Genomic DNA, 11,246 nt, shown 5'->3' on the forward strand with positions numbered 1-11,246 from the left:
GTGTGTGTGTTTGTGTGTGTGTTTGTTTTTGTTTTTGTGTGTGTGCGTGTTTTTGTTTTTGTGTGTGTGTGTGTTTGTTTTTGTGTGTGTGTTTTTGTTTTTTGTTTGTGTCTGTGCTTGTCTTTGTGTGTGTGTTTTTGTGTGTGTATGTGGTTTTTTTTGTGTGTGTTTTTTTGTTGTGTGTGTGTGTTTTTCTTTTTGTGTGTGTGTGTTTGTTTTTGTGTGTGTGTGTGTTTTTGTTTTTTGTGTGTGTTTGATTTTGTGTGTGTGTGTGTTTTTGTGTGTGTGTGTGTGTTTTTTTGTTTGTGTGTGTGTGAGTGTGTTTTTGTTTTTGTGTGTGTCTGTGTGTGTTTGTTTTTGTGTGTGTGTGTGTTTTTTTGTTTGTGTGTGTGTTTTCGTTTTTGTGTGTATTTTTGGTTTTTCTGTATGTGTGTGTTTTATTGTTTATTTTGTGTGTATATGTGTGTGTTTTTGTTTGTGTTTGTCTGTGTGTGTGTTTTTGTTTTTGTGTGTGCGTTATTTTGTTTGTGTGTGTGTGGTTTTTTGTTTGTGTGTGTTTATTTGTTTGTGTGTGTGTGTTTGTTTGTCTGTGTGTGTTTTTGTTTTTTTGTGTGTGTGTGTTTTTGTTTTTGTGTGTGTGTGTGTTTTTGTTTTTGTGTGCGTGTGTTTTTTTGTTTGTGTGTGTGTGTGTGTGTGTGTGTTTCTTTTTGTGTGAGTGTGTGTGTTTTTTGTTTTGGTGTGTGTGTGTTTGGTTTTTCTGTGTGTGTGTTTGATTTTGTGTGTGTGTGTGTTTTTGTTTTTGTTTGGTTTTTGTTTTTGTGTGTGTGAGTGTGTGTTTGTTTTTGTGTGTGTGTGTGTTTTTGTTTTTGTGTGTGTCTGTGTTTTTGTTGTGTGTGTGTGTGTGTTTGTTTTTGTGTGTGTGTTTTTGTTTTTGTGATTGTGTGTGTTTGTGTGTGTTTGGTTTTGTTTTTGTGTGTGTGTTTGTTTTTGTGTGTGTGTCTTTTTGTTTTTGTGTGTGTGTGTCTGTGTGTATGTTTTTGTTTTTGTGTGTGTTTTTGTTTTTGTGTGTGTGAGTGTGTTTTTGTTTGTGTGTGTGTGTATGTGTGTGTTTTTGTTTTTGTGTGTGTGTGAGTGTTTTTGTTTTTGTGTGTGTGTGTGTTTTTTTGTTTTTGTGTGTGTGTTTTTAAGTTTGTGTGTGTGTGTGTTTGTTTTTTGCGTGTGTGTTTGTTTTTGTGTGTGTGTCTTTTTGTTTTTGTGTGTGTGTGTCTGTGTGTATGTTTTTGTTTTTGTGTGTGTGTGTGTTTTTGTTTTTGTGTGTGTGAGTGTGTTTTTGTTTGTGTGTGTGTGTATGTGTGTGTTTTTGTTTTTGTGTGTGTGTGAGTGTTTTTGTTTTTGTGTGTGTGTGTGTTTTTTTGTTTTTGTGTGTGTGTTTTTAAGTTTGTGTGTGTGTGTGTTTGTTTTTTGCGTGTGTGTTTTTGTTTGTGTGTGTGTGTGTTTGTGTGTTTTTGTTTGTGTGTGTGTGTATGTTTTTGTTTTTGTGTGTGTGTTTTGTTTTTGTGTGTGTGTTTTTTTTTTGTGTGTGTGTGTTTTTGTTTTTTCTGTGTGTGTGTTTGTTTTTGTGTGTGTGTTTTTGTATTTTGTGATTGTGTGTGTGTTTGTTTTTGTTTTTGTGTGTGTTTGTTTGTGTGTGTGTGTGTTTTTCTTTTTGTGTGTGTGTTTGTTTTTTTGTTATTGTGTGTGTGTGTGTTTTTGTTTTTGTGTGTGTGTTTTTGTTTGTGTGTGTGTGTGTGTTTGTTTTTGTGTGTGTGTGTGTGTCTTTGCTTTTGTGTGTGTGTGTGTGTGTTTGTTTTTGTGTGTGTGTCTGTGTGTGTGTGTCTTTGTTTATGTGTGTGTGTGTTTTTGGTTTTCTGTGTGTGTGAGTGTGTCTGTTTGTTTTTGTGTGTGTGTGTTTTTTTGTTTTTGTGTGTGTGTGTGTTTTTTTTGTTTGTGTGTGTGTGTGTTTGAGTGTGTTTTTTTGTTTTTGTGTGTGTGTGTTTGTTTTTGTGTCTGTGTGTTTGTGTGTGTTTTTTTGTTGGTGTGTGTGCGTGTGTTTGTTTTTGTGTGTGTGTTACTTTTTGTTTTTGTGTGTGTTTGTGTGTGTGTTTTTGTTTTTGTGTATGTGTGTTTTTTGTTTGTGTGTGTGTGTGTTTCTTTTTGTGTGTGTGTTTGTGTGTTTGTTTTTGTGTGTGTGTGTGTTTTTGTTTTTGTGTGTGTGTTTTTGTTTGTGTGTGTGTGTGTCTTTGTTTATGTGTGTGTGTTTTTGTTTTGTGTGTGTTTGTGTGTGTGTTTTTGTGTGTGTGTATTTTTTTGTTTTTGTGTGTGTGTGTTTTTTTTTGTTTGTGTGTGTGTGTTTGTTTGTGTGTGTGTGTGTTTGTTTTTGTTTTTGTGTGTGTGTGTTTGTGTGTGTGTTTTTTTGTTTTTGTGTGTGTGTGTGTTTTTGTTTTTGTGTGTGTGTTTTTGTTTGTGTGTGTGTGTTTGTTTTTGTGTGTATATGTGTGTGTGTTTGTTTTTGTGTGTGTGTGTGTTTGTTTTTGTGTGTGTGTCGGTGTGTTTGTGTCTTTGTTTATGTGTGTGTGTGTTTTTGGTTTTGTGTGTGTGTGTGTCTGTTTGTTTTTTTGTGTGTGTGATTTTTTGTTTTTGTGTGTGTGTGTGTGTTATTTTGTTTGTGTGTGTGTGTGTTTGAGTGTGTTTTTTTGTTTTTGTGTGTGTGTTTTTTTTGTGTGTATGTGTGTGTTTGTTTTTGTGTCTGTGTGTTTGTGTGTGTTTTTTTGTTGGTGTGTGTGCGTGTGTTTGTTTTTGTGTGTGTGTGTGTTTTTGTTTTTGTGTGTGTGTGTGTGTTTTTGTTTTTGTGTATGTGTGTGTTTGATTTTGTGTGTGTGTGTGTTTTTGTTTTTATTTGTGTTTTTGTTTTTGTGTGTGTGAGTGTGTGTTTGTTTTTGTGTGTGTGTGTGTTTTTGTTTTTGTGTGTGTCTCTGTTTTTATTTTGTGTGTGTGTGGGTTTGTTTTTGTGTGTGTGTTTTTCTTTTTGTGATTGTGTGTGTTTGTGTGTTTTTGTTTTTGTTTTTGTGTGTGTGTTTGTTTTTGTGTGTGTGTGTCTTTTTGTTTTTGTGTGTGTGAGTGTGTTTTTGTTTTTGTGTGTGTGTGTGTTTTTGTTTTTGTGTGTGTGAGTGTGTTTTTGTTTGTGTGTGTGTGTGTGTATGTGTGTGTTTTTGTGTGTGTGTGAGAGTTTTTGTTTTTGTGTGTGTGTGTGTTTTTTTGTTTTTGTGTGTGTGTTTTTTTGTTTGTGTGTGTGTGTGTGTTTGTTTTTTGTGTGTGTGTTTTTGTGTGTGTGTGTGTGTTTGTGTGTGTGTTTTTTGTTTTGGTGTGTGTGTGTTTGTTTTTTGTGTGTGTGTGTGTGTTTGAGTTTGTGTGTGTGTGTGTTTTTGTTTTTGTTTGTGTTTTTGTTTTTGTGTGTGTGAGTGTGTGTTTGTTTTTGTGTGTGTGTGTGTTTTTGTTTTTGTGTGTGTCTGTGTTTTTGTTTTGTGTGTGTGTTTGTTTTTGTGTGTGTGTGTGTGTGTTTTTGTTTTTGTGATTGTGTGTGTTTGTGTGTGTTTGGTTTTATTTTTGTGTGTGTGTTTGTTTTTGTGTGTGTGTGTCTTTTAGTTTTTGTGTGTGTGTGTCTGTGTGTATGTTTTTGTTTTTGTTTTATATGTGTGTGTTTTTGTGTGTGTGAGTGTGTTTTTGTTTGTGTGTGTCTGTGTTTTTGTTTTTGTGTGTGTGTGAGTGTTTTTGTTTTTGTGTGTGTGTGTGTTTTTTTGTTTTTGTGTGTGTGTTTTTTTGTTTTTGTGTGTGTGGGTGTGTTTTTTTTTGTTTGTGTGTGTGTGTGTTTGAGTGTGTTTTTTTGTTTTTGTGTGTGTGTGTCTTTTTTTCTTTTTGTGTGTGTGTTTGTTTTTGTGTCTATGTGTTTGTGTGTGTTTTTTTGTTGGTGTGTGTGTGTATTGTTTTTGTTTGTGTTTTTGTTTTTGTGTGTGTGAGTGTGTGTTTTTTTTTGTGTGTGTGTGTGTTTTTGTTTTTGTGTGTGTCTGTGTTTTTGTTTTGTGTGTGTGTGTGTTTGTTTTTGTGTGTGTGTTTTTTTGTTTTTGTGATTGTGTGTGTTTGTGTGTGTTTGTTTTTGTTTTTGTGTGTGTGTTTGTTTTTGTGTGTGTGTGTCTTTTTGTTTTTGTGTGTGTGTGTCTGTGTGTATGTTTTTGTTTTTGTGTGTGTGTGTGTTTTTGTTTTTGTGTGTGTGAGTGTGTTTTTGTTTGTGTGTGTGTGTGTATGTGTGTGTTTTTGTTTTTGTGTGTGTGTGAGAGTTTTTGTTTTTGTCTGTGTGTTTTTTTGTTTGTGTGTGTGTGTGTGTTTGTTTTGTGTGTGTGTGTTTTTGTGTGTGTGTGTGTGTTTGTGTGAGTGTTTTTTGTTTTGGTGTGTGTGTGTTTGTTTTTTGTGTGTGTGTGTGTGTTTGATTTTGTGTGTGTGTGTGTTTTTGTTTTTGTTTGTGTTTTTGTTTTTGTGTGTGTGAGTGTGTGTTTGTTTTTGTGTGTGTGTGTGTTTTTGTTTTTGTGTGTGTCTGTGTTTTTGTTTTGTGTGTGTGTGTTTGTTTTTGTGTGTGTGTGTGTTTTTGTTTTTGTGATTGTGCTTGTTTGGTATTATTTTTGTGTGTGTGTTTGTTTTTGTATGTGTGTGTCTTTTTGTTTTTGTGTGTGTGTGTCTGTGTGTATGTTTTTGTTATTGTTTTTTTGTGTGTGTTTTTGTGTGTATGTGTGTGTTTTTGTTTTTGTGTGTGTGTGTTTTTTTGTTTGTGTGTGTGTGTGTGTTTGTTTTTTGTGTGTGTTTTTTTGTTTTTGTGTGTGTGTGTGTTTTTTTGTTTGTGTGTGTGTGTGTTTGAGTGTGTTTTTTTGTTTTTGTGTGTGTGTGTCTTTTTTATGTTTTTGTGTATGTGTGTTTGTTTTTGTGTCTGTGTGTTTGTGTGTGTTTTTTTGTTGGTGTGTGTGCGTGTGTTTGTTTTTGTGTGTGTGTTACTTTTTGTTTTTGTGTGTGTTTGTGTGTGTGTTTTTGTTTTTGTGTATGTGTGTTTTTTGTTTGTGTGTGTGTGTGTTTCTTTTTGTGTGTGTGTTTGTGTGTTTGTTTTTGTGTGTGTGTGTGTTTTTGTTTTTGTGTGTGTGTTTTTGTTTGTGTGTGTGTGTGTCTTTGTTTATGTGTGTGTGTTTTTGTTTTTGTGTGTGTTTGTATTTGTGTGTGTGTTTTTGTGTGTGTCTATTTTTTTGTTTTTGTGTGTGTGTGTGTGTGTTTTTGCTTTTGTGTGTGTGTTTTTGTTTGTGTGTGTGTGTGTTTGTTTTTGTTTTTGTGTGTGTGTGTTTGTGTGTGTGTTTTTTTGTTTTTGTGTGTATGTCGGTGTGTGTGTGTCTTTGTTTATGTGTGTGTGTGTGTTTGGTTTTGTGTGTGTGTGTGTGTGTCTGTTTGTTTTTTTGTGTGTGTGTTTTTTTGTTTTTGTGTGTGTGTGTTATTTTGTTTGTGTGTGTGTGTGTTTGAGGGTGTTTTTTTTTGTGTGTGTGTGTTTTTTTTGTGTGTATGTGTGTGTTTGTTTTTGTGTCTGTGTGTTTGTGTGTGTTTTTTTGTTGGTGTGTGTGCGTGTGTTTGTTTTTGTGTGTGTGTGTGTTTTTGTTTTTGTGTGTGTTTGTGTGTGTGTGTGTGTTTTTGTTTTTGTTTTTGTGTATGTGTGTGTTTGATTTTGTGTGTGTGTGTGTTTTTGTTTTTGTTTGTGTTTTTGTTTTTGTGTGTGTGAGTGTGTGTTTGTTTTTGTGTGTGTGTGTGTTTTTGTTTTTGTGTGTGTCTGTGTTTTTGTTTTGTGTGTGTGTGTGTTTGTTTGTGTGTGTGTGTGTGTGTTTTTGTTTTTGTGATTGTGTGTATTTGTGTGTGTTTGGTTTTGTTTTTGTGTGTGTGTTTGTTTTTGTGTGTGTGTGTCTGTGTGTATGTTTTTGTTTTTGTGTGTGTGAGTGTGTTTTTGTTTGTGTGTGTGTGTGTGTGTGTTTTTTTGTTTGTGTGTGTGTGTTTTCGTTTTCGTGTGTATTTTTGGTTTTTCTGTATGTGTGTGTTTTATTGTTTTTTTGTGTGTATATGTGTGTGTTTTTGTTTGTGTTTGTCTGTGTGTGTGTTTTTGTTTTTGTGTGTGTGTGTGTTATTTTGTTTGTGTGTGTGTGTTTATCTTGTTTTTGCGTGTGTGTGTATGTTTTTGTTTTTGTGTGTGCGTGCGGTTTTTGTTGTTTTTGTCTGTTTGTGTGTGTTTTTTTGTTTGTGTGTGTGTTTTTGTGTGTGTGAGTGTGTTTTTGTTATTTTGTGTGCGTGTTTTTTTGTTTTTGTGTGTGTGTGAGTGTTTTTGTTTTGTGCGTGTGTGTTTTTTTTGTTTTTGTGTGTGTTTTTTGTTTGTGTGTGTGTGTGTGTTATTTCGTTTTTGTGTGTGTGTGTGTTTATCTTGTTTTTGCGTTTGTGTGTATGTTTTTGTTTTTGTGTGTGCGTGCGGTTTTTGTTGTTTTTGTCTGTTTGTGTGTGTGTTTTTTTGTTTGTGTGTGTGTTTGTGTGTGTGTTTGTTTTTGTTTTTGTGTGTGTGCGTGTTTTTGTTTTTGTGTGTGTGTGTGTTTGTTTTTGTGTGTGTGTTTTTGTTTTTTGTTTGTGTCTGTGCTTGTCTTTGTGTGTGTGTTTTTGTGTGTGTGTGTGGTTTTTTTTGTGTGTGTTTTTTTGTTGTTGTGTGTGTGTGTTTTTCTTTTTGTGTGTGTGTGTTTGTTTTTGTGTGTGTGTGTGTTTTTGTTTTTTGTGTGTGTTTGTTTTTGTGTGTATGTGTTTTTTTGTTTGTGTGTGTGTGTGAGTGTGTTTTTGTTTTTGTGTGTGTCTGTGTGTGTTTGTTTTTGTGTGTGTGTGTGTTTTTTTGTTTGTGTGTGTGTGTTTTCGTTTTTGTGTGTATTTTTGGTTTTTCTGTATGTGTGTGTTTTATTGTTTATTTTGTGTGTATATGTGTGTGTTTTTGTTTGTGTTTGTCTTTGTGTGTGTTTTTGTTTTTGTGTGTGCGTTATTTTGTTTGTGTGTGTGTGTTTTTTTGTTTGTGTGTGTTTATTTGTTTGTGTGTGTGTGTTTGTTTGTCTGTGTGTGTTTTTTAGTTTGTGTGTGTGTGTGTGTTTCTTTTTGTGTGTGTGTGTGTGTTTTTTGTTTTGGTGTGTGTGTGTTTTGTTTTTGTGTGTGTGTGTTTGATTTTGTGTGTGTGTGTTTTTGTTTTTGTTTGGTTTTTGTTTTTGTGTGTGTGAGTGTGTGTTTGTTTTTGTGTGTGTGTGTGTTTTTGTTTTTGTGTGTGTCTGTGTTTTTGTTTTGTGTGTGTGTGTGTTTGTTTTTGTGTGTGTGTGTGTGTGTTTGTTTTTGTGATTGTGTGTGTTTGTGTGTGTTTGTTTTTGTTTTTGTGTGTGTGTTTGTTTTTGTGTGTGTCTTTTTGTTTTTGTGTGTGTGTGTCTGTGTGTATGTTTTTGTTTTTGTGTGTGTGTGTTTTTGTTTTTGTGTGTGTGAGTGTGTTTTTGTTTGTGTGTGTGTGTATGTGTGTGTTTTTGTTTTTGTGTGTGTGTGAGTGTTTTTGTTTTTGTGTGTGTGTGTGTTTTTTTGTTTTTGTGTGTGTGTTTTTAAGTTTGTGTGTGTGTGTGTTTGTTTTTTGTGTGTGTGTTTTTGTTTGTGTGTGAGTGTGTTTGTGTGTTTTTGTTTGTGTGTGTGTGTATGTTTTGGTTTTTGTGTGTGTGTGTGTTTTGTTTTTGTGTGTGTGTTTTTTTTGTGTGTGTGTGTGTGTGTTTTTGTTTTTTCTGTGTGTGTGTTTGTTTTTGTGTGTGTGTTTTTGTATTTTGTGATTGTGTGTGTGTTTGTTTTTGTTTTTGTGTGTGTTTGTTTGTGTGTGTGTGTGTGTGTTTTTCTTTTTGTGTGTGTGTGTGTTTGTTTTTGTGTGTGTGTTTGTGTGTGTGTGTGTTTTTTTGTTATTGTGTGTGTGTGTGTTTTTGTTTTTGTGTGTGTGTTTTTGTTTGTGTGTGTGTGTGTTTGTTTTTGTGTGTGAGTGTGTGTCTTTGCTTTTGTGTGTGTGTGTGTGTGTTTGTTTTTGTGTGTGTGTGTTTTTTTGTTTTTGTGTGTGTGTGTGTGTTTTTTTTTGTTTGTGTGTGTGTGTGTTTGAGTGTTTTTTTTTGTTTTTGTGTGTGTGTGTGTGTGTTTGTTTTTGTGTGTGTGTTACTTTTTGTTTTTGTGTGTGTTTGTATGTGTGTTTTTGTTTTTGTGTATGTGTGTTTTTTGTTTGTGTGTGTGTGTGTTTCTTTTTGTGTGTGTGTTTGTGTGTTTGTTTTTGTGTGTGTGTTTTTGTTTGTGTGTGTCTTTGTTTATGTGTGTGTGTTTTTGTTTTGTGTGTGTTTGTGTGTGTGTTTTTGTGTGTGTGTATTTTTTTGTTTTTGTGTGTGTGTGTGTTTTTTTGTTTGTGTGTGTGTGTTTGTTTGTGTGTGTGTGTGTTTGTTTTTGTTTTTGTGTGTGTGTGTGTTTGTGTGTGTGTTTTTTTGTTTTTGTGTGTGTGTGTGTTTTTGTTTTTGTGTGTGTGTTTTTGTTTGTGTGTGTGTGTTTGTTTTTGTGTGTATATGTGTGTTTGTTTGTTTTTGTGTGTGTGTGTGTTTGTTTTTGTGTGTGTGTCGGTGTGTTTGTGTCTTTGTTTATGTGTGTGTGTGTTTTTGGTTTTGTGTGTGTGTGTGTCTGTTTGTTTTTTTGTGTGTGTGATTTTTTGTTTTTGTGTGTGTGTGTGTGTTATTTTGTTTGTGTGTGTGTGTGTTTGAGTGTGTTTTTTTGTTTTTGTGTGTGTGTTTTTTTTGTGTGTATGTGTGTGTTTGTTTTTGTGTCTGTGTGTTTGTGTGTGTTTTTTTGTTGGTGTGTGTGCGTGTGTTTGTTTTTGTGTGTGTGTGTGTTTTTGTTTTTGTGTGTGTGTGTGTGTTTTTGTTTTTGTGTATGTGTGTGTTTGATTTTGTGTGTGTGTGTGTTTTTGTTTTTGTTTGTGTTTTTGTTTTTGTGTGTGTGAGTGTGTGTTTGTTTTTGTGTGTGTGTGTGTTTTTGTTTTTGTGTGTGTCTCTGTTTTTATTTTGTGTGTGTGTGGGTTTGTTTTTGTGTGTGTGTTTTTCTTTTTGTGATTGTGTGTGTTTGTGTGTGTTTGTTTTTGTTTTTGTGTGTGTGTTTGTTTTTGTGTGTGTGTGTCTTTTTGTTTTTGTGTGTGTGTGTCTGTGTGTATGTTTTTGTTTTTGTGTGTGTGTGTGTTTTTGTTTTTGTGTGTGTGAGTGTGTTTTTGTTTGTGTGTGTGTGTGTGTATGTGTGTGTTTTTGTGTGTGTGTGAGAGTTTTTGTTTTTGTGTGTGTGTGTGTGTTTTTGTTTTTGTGTGTGTGTTTTTTTGTTTGTGTGTGTGTGTGTGTTTGTTTTTTGTGTGTGTGTTTTTGTGTGTGTGTGTGTGTTTGTGTGTGTGTTTTTTGTTTTGGTGTGTGTGTGTTTGTTTTTTGTGTGTGTGTGTGTGTTTGAGTTTGTGTGTGTGTGTGTTTTTGTTTTTGTTTGTGTTTTTGTTTTTGTGTGTGTGAGTGTGTGTTTGTTTTTGTGTGTGTGTGTGTTTTTGTTTTTGTGTGTGTCTGTGTTTTTGTTTTGTGTGTGTGTTTGTTTTTGTGTGTGTGTGTGTGTGTTTTTGTTTTTGTGATTGTGTGTGTTTGTGTGTGTTTGGTTTTATTTTTGTGTGTGTGTTTGTTTTTGTGTGTGTGTGTCTTTTAGTTTTTGTGTGTGTGTGTCTGTGTGTATGTTTTTGTTTTTGTTTTATATGTGTGTGTTTTTGTGTGTGTGAGTGTGTTTTTGTTTGTGTGTGTCTGTTATTTTGTTTTTGTGTGTGTGTGAGTGTTTTTGTTTTTCTGTGTGTGTGTGTTTTTTTGTTTTTATGTGTGTGTTTTTTTGTTTTTGTGTGTGTGTGTGTGTTTTTTTTTGTTTGTGTGTGTGTGTGTTTGAGTGTGTTTTTTTGTTTTTGTGTGTGTGTGTCTTTTTTTCTTTTTGTGTGTGTGTTTGTTTTTGTGTCTATGTGTTTGTGTGTGTTTTTTTGTTGGTGTGTGTGTGTATTGTTTTTGTTTGTGTTTTTGTTTTTGTGTGTGTGAGTGTGTGTTTTTTTTTGTGTGTGTGTGTGTTTTTGTTTTTGTGTGTGTCTGTGTTTTTGTTTTGTGTGTGTGTGTGTTTGTTTTTGTGTGTGTGTGTTTTTGTTTTTGTGATTGTGTGTGTTTGTGTGTGTTTGTTTTTGTTTTTGTGTGTGTGTTTGTTTTTGTGTGTGTGTGTCTTTTTGTTTTTGTGTGTGTGTCTGTGTGTATGTTTTTGTTTTTGTGTGTGTGTGTGTTTTTGTTTTTGTGTGTGTGAGTGTGTTTTTGTTTGTGTGTGTGTGTGTATGTGTGTGTTTTTGTTTTTGTGTGTGTGTGAGAGTTTTTGTTTTTGTGTGTGTGTGTGTTTTTTTGTTTTTGTGTGTGTGTTTTTTTGTTTGTGTGTGTGTGTGTGTTTGTTTTGTGTGTGTGTGTTTTTGTGTGTGTGTGTGTGTTTGTGTGAGTGTTTTTTGTTTTGGTGTGTGTGTGTTTGTTTTTTTTGTGTGTGTGTGTGTTTGATTTTGTGTGTGTGTGTGTTTTTGTTTTTGTTTGTGTTTTTGTTTTTGTGTGTGTGAGTGTGTGTTTGTTTTTGTGTGTGTGTGTGTTTTTGTTTTTGTGTGTGTCTGTGTTTTTGTTTTGTGTGTGTGTGTTTGTTTTTGTGTGTGTGTGTGTTTTTGTTTTTGTGATTGTGCTTGTTTGGTTTTATTTTTGTGTGTGTGTTTGTTTTTGTATGTGTGTGTCTTTTTGTTTTTGTGTGTGTGTCTCTGTGTGTATGTTTTTGTTATTGTTTTTTTGTGTGTGTTTTTGTGTGTATGTGTGTGTTTTTGTTTTTGTGTGTGTGTGTTTTTTTGTTTGTGTGTGTGTGTGTGTTTGTTTTTTGTGTGTGTTTTTTTGTTTTTGTGTGTGTGTGTGTGTTTTTTTGTTTGTGTGTGTGTGTGTTTGAGTGTGTTTTTTTGTTTTTGTGTGTGTGTGTCTTTTTTATGTTTTTGTGTATGTGTGTTTGTTTTTGTGTCTGTGTGTTTGTGTGTGTTTTTTTGTTGGTGTGTGTGC

Source organism: Scyliorhinus torazame, unplaced genomic scaffold (assembly GCF_047496885.1).
Source record: "Scyliorhinus torazame isolate Kashiwa2021f unplaced genomic scaffold, sScyTor2.1 scaffold_57, whole genome shotgun sequence".
NCBI lineage: Eukaryota > Metazoa > Chordata > Chondrichthyes > Carcharhiniformes > Scyliorhinidae > Scyliorhinus > Scyliorhinus torazame.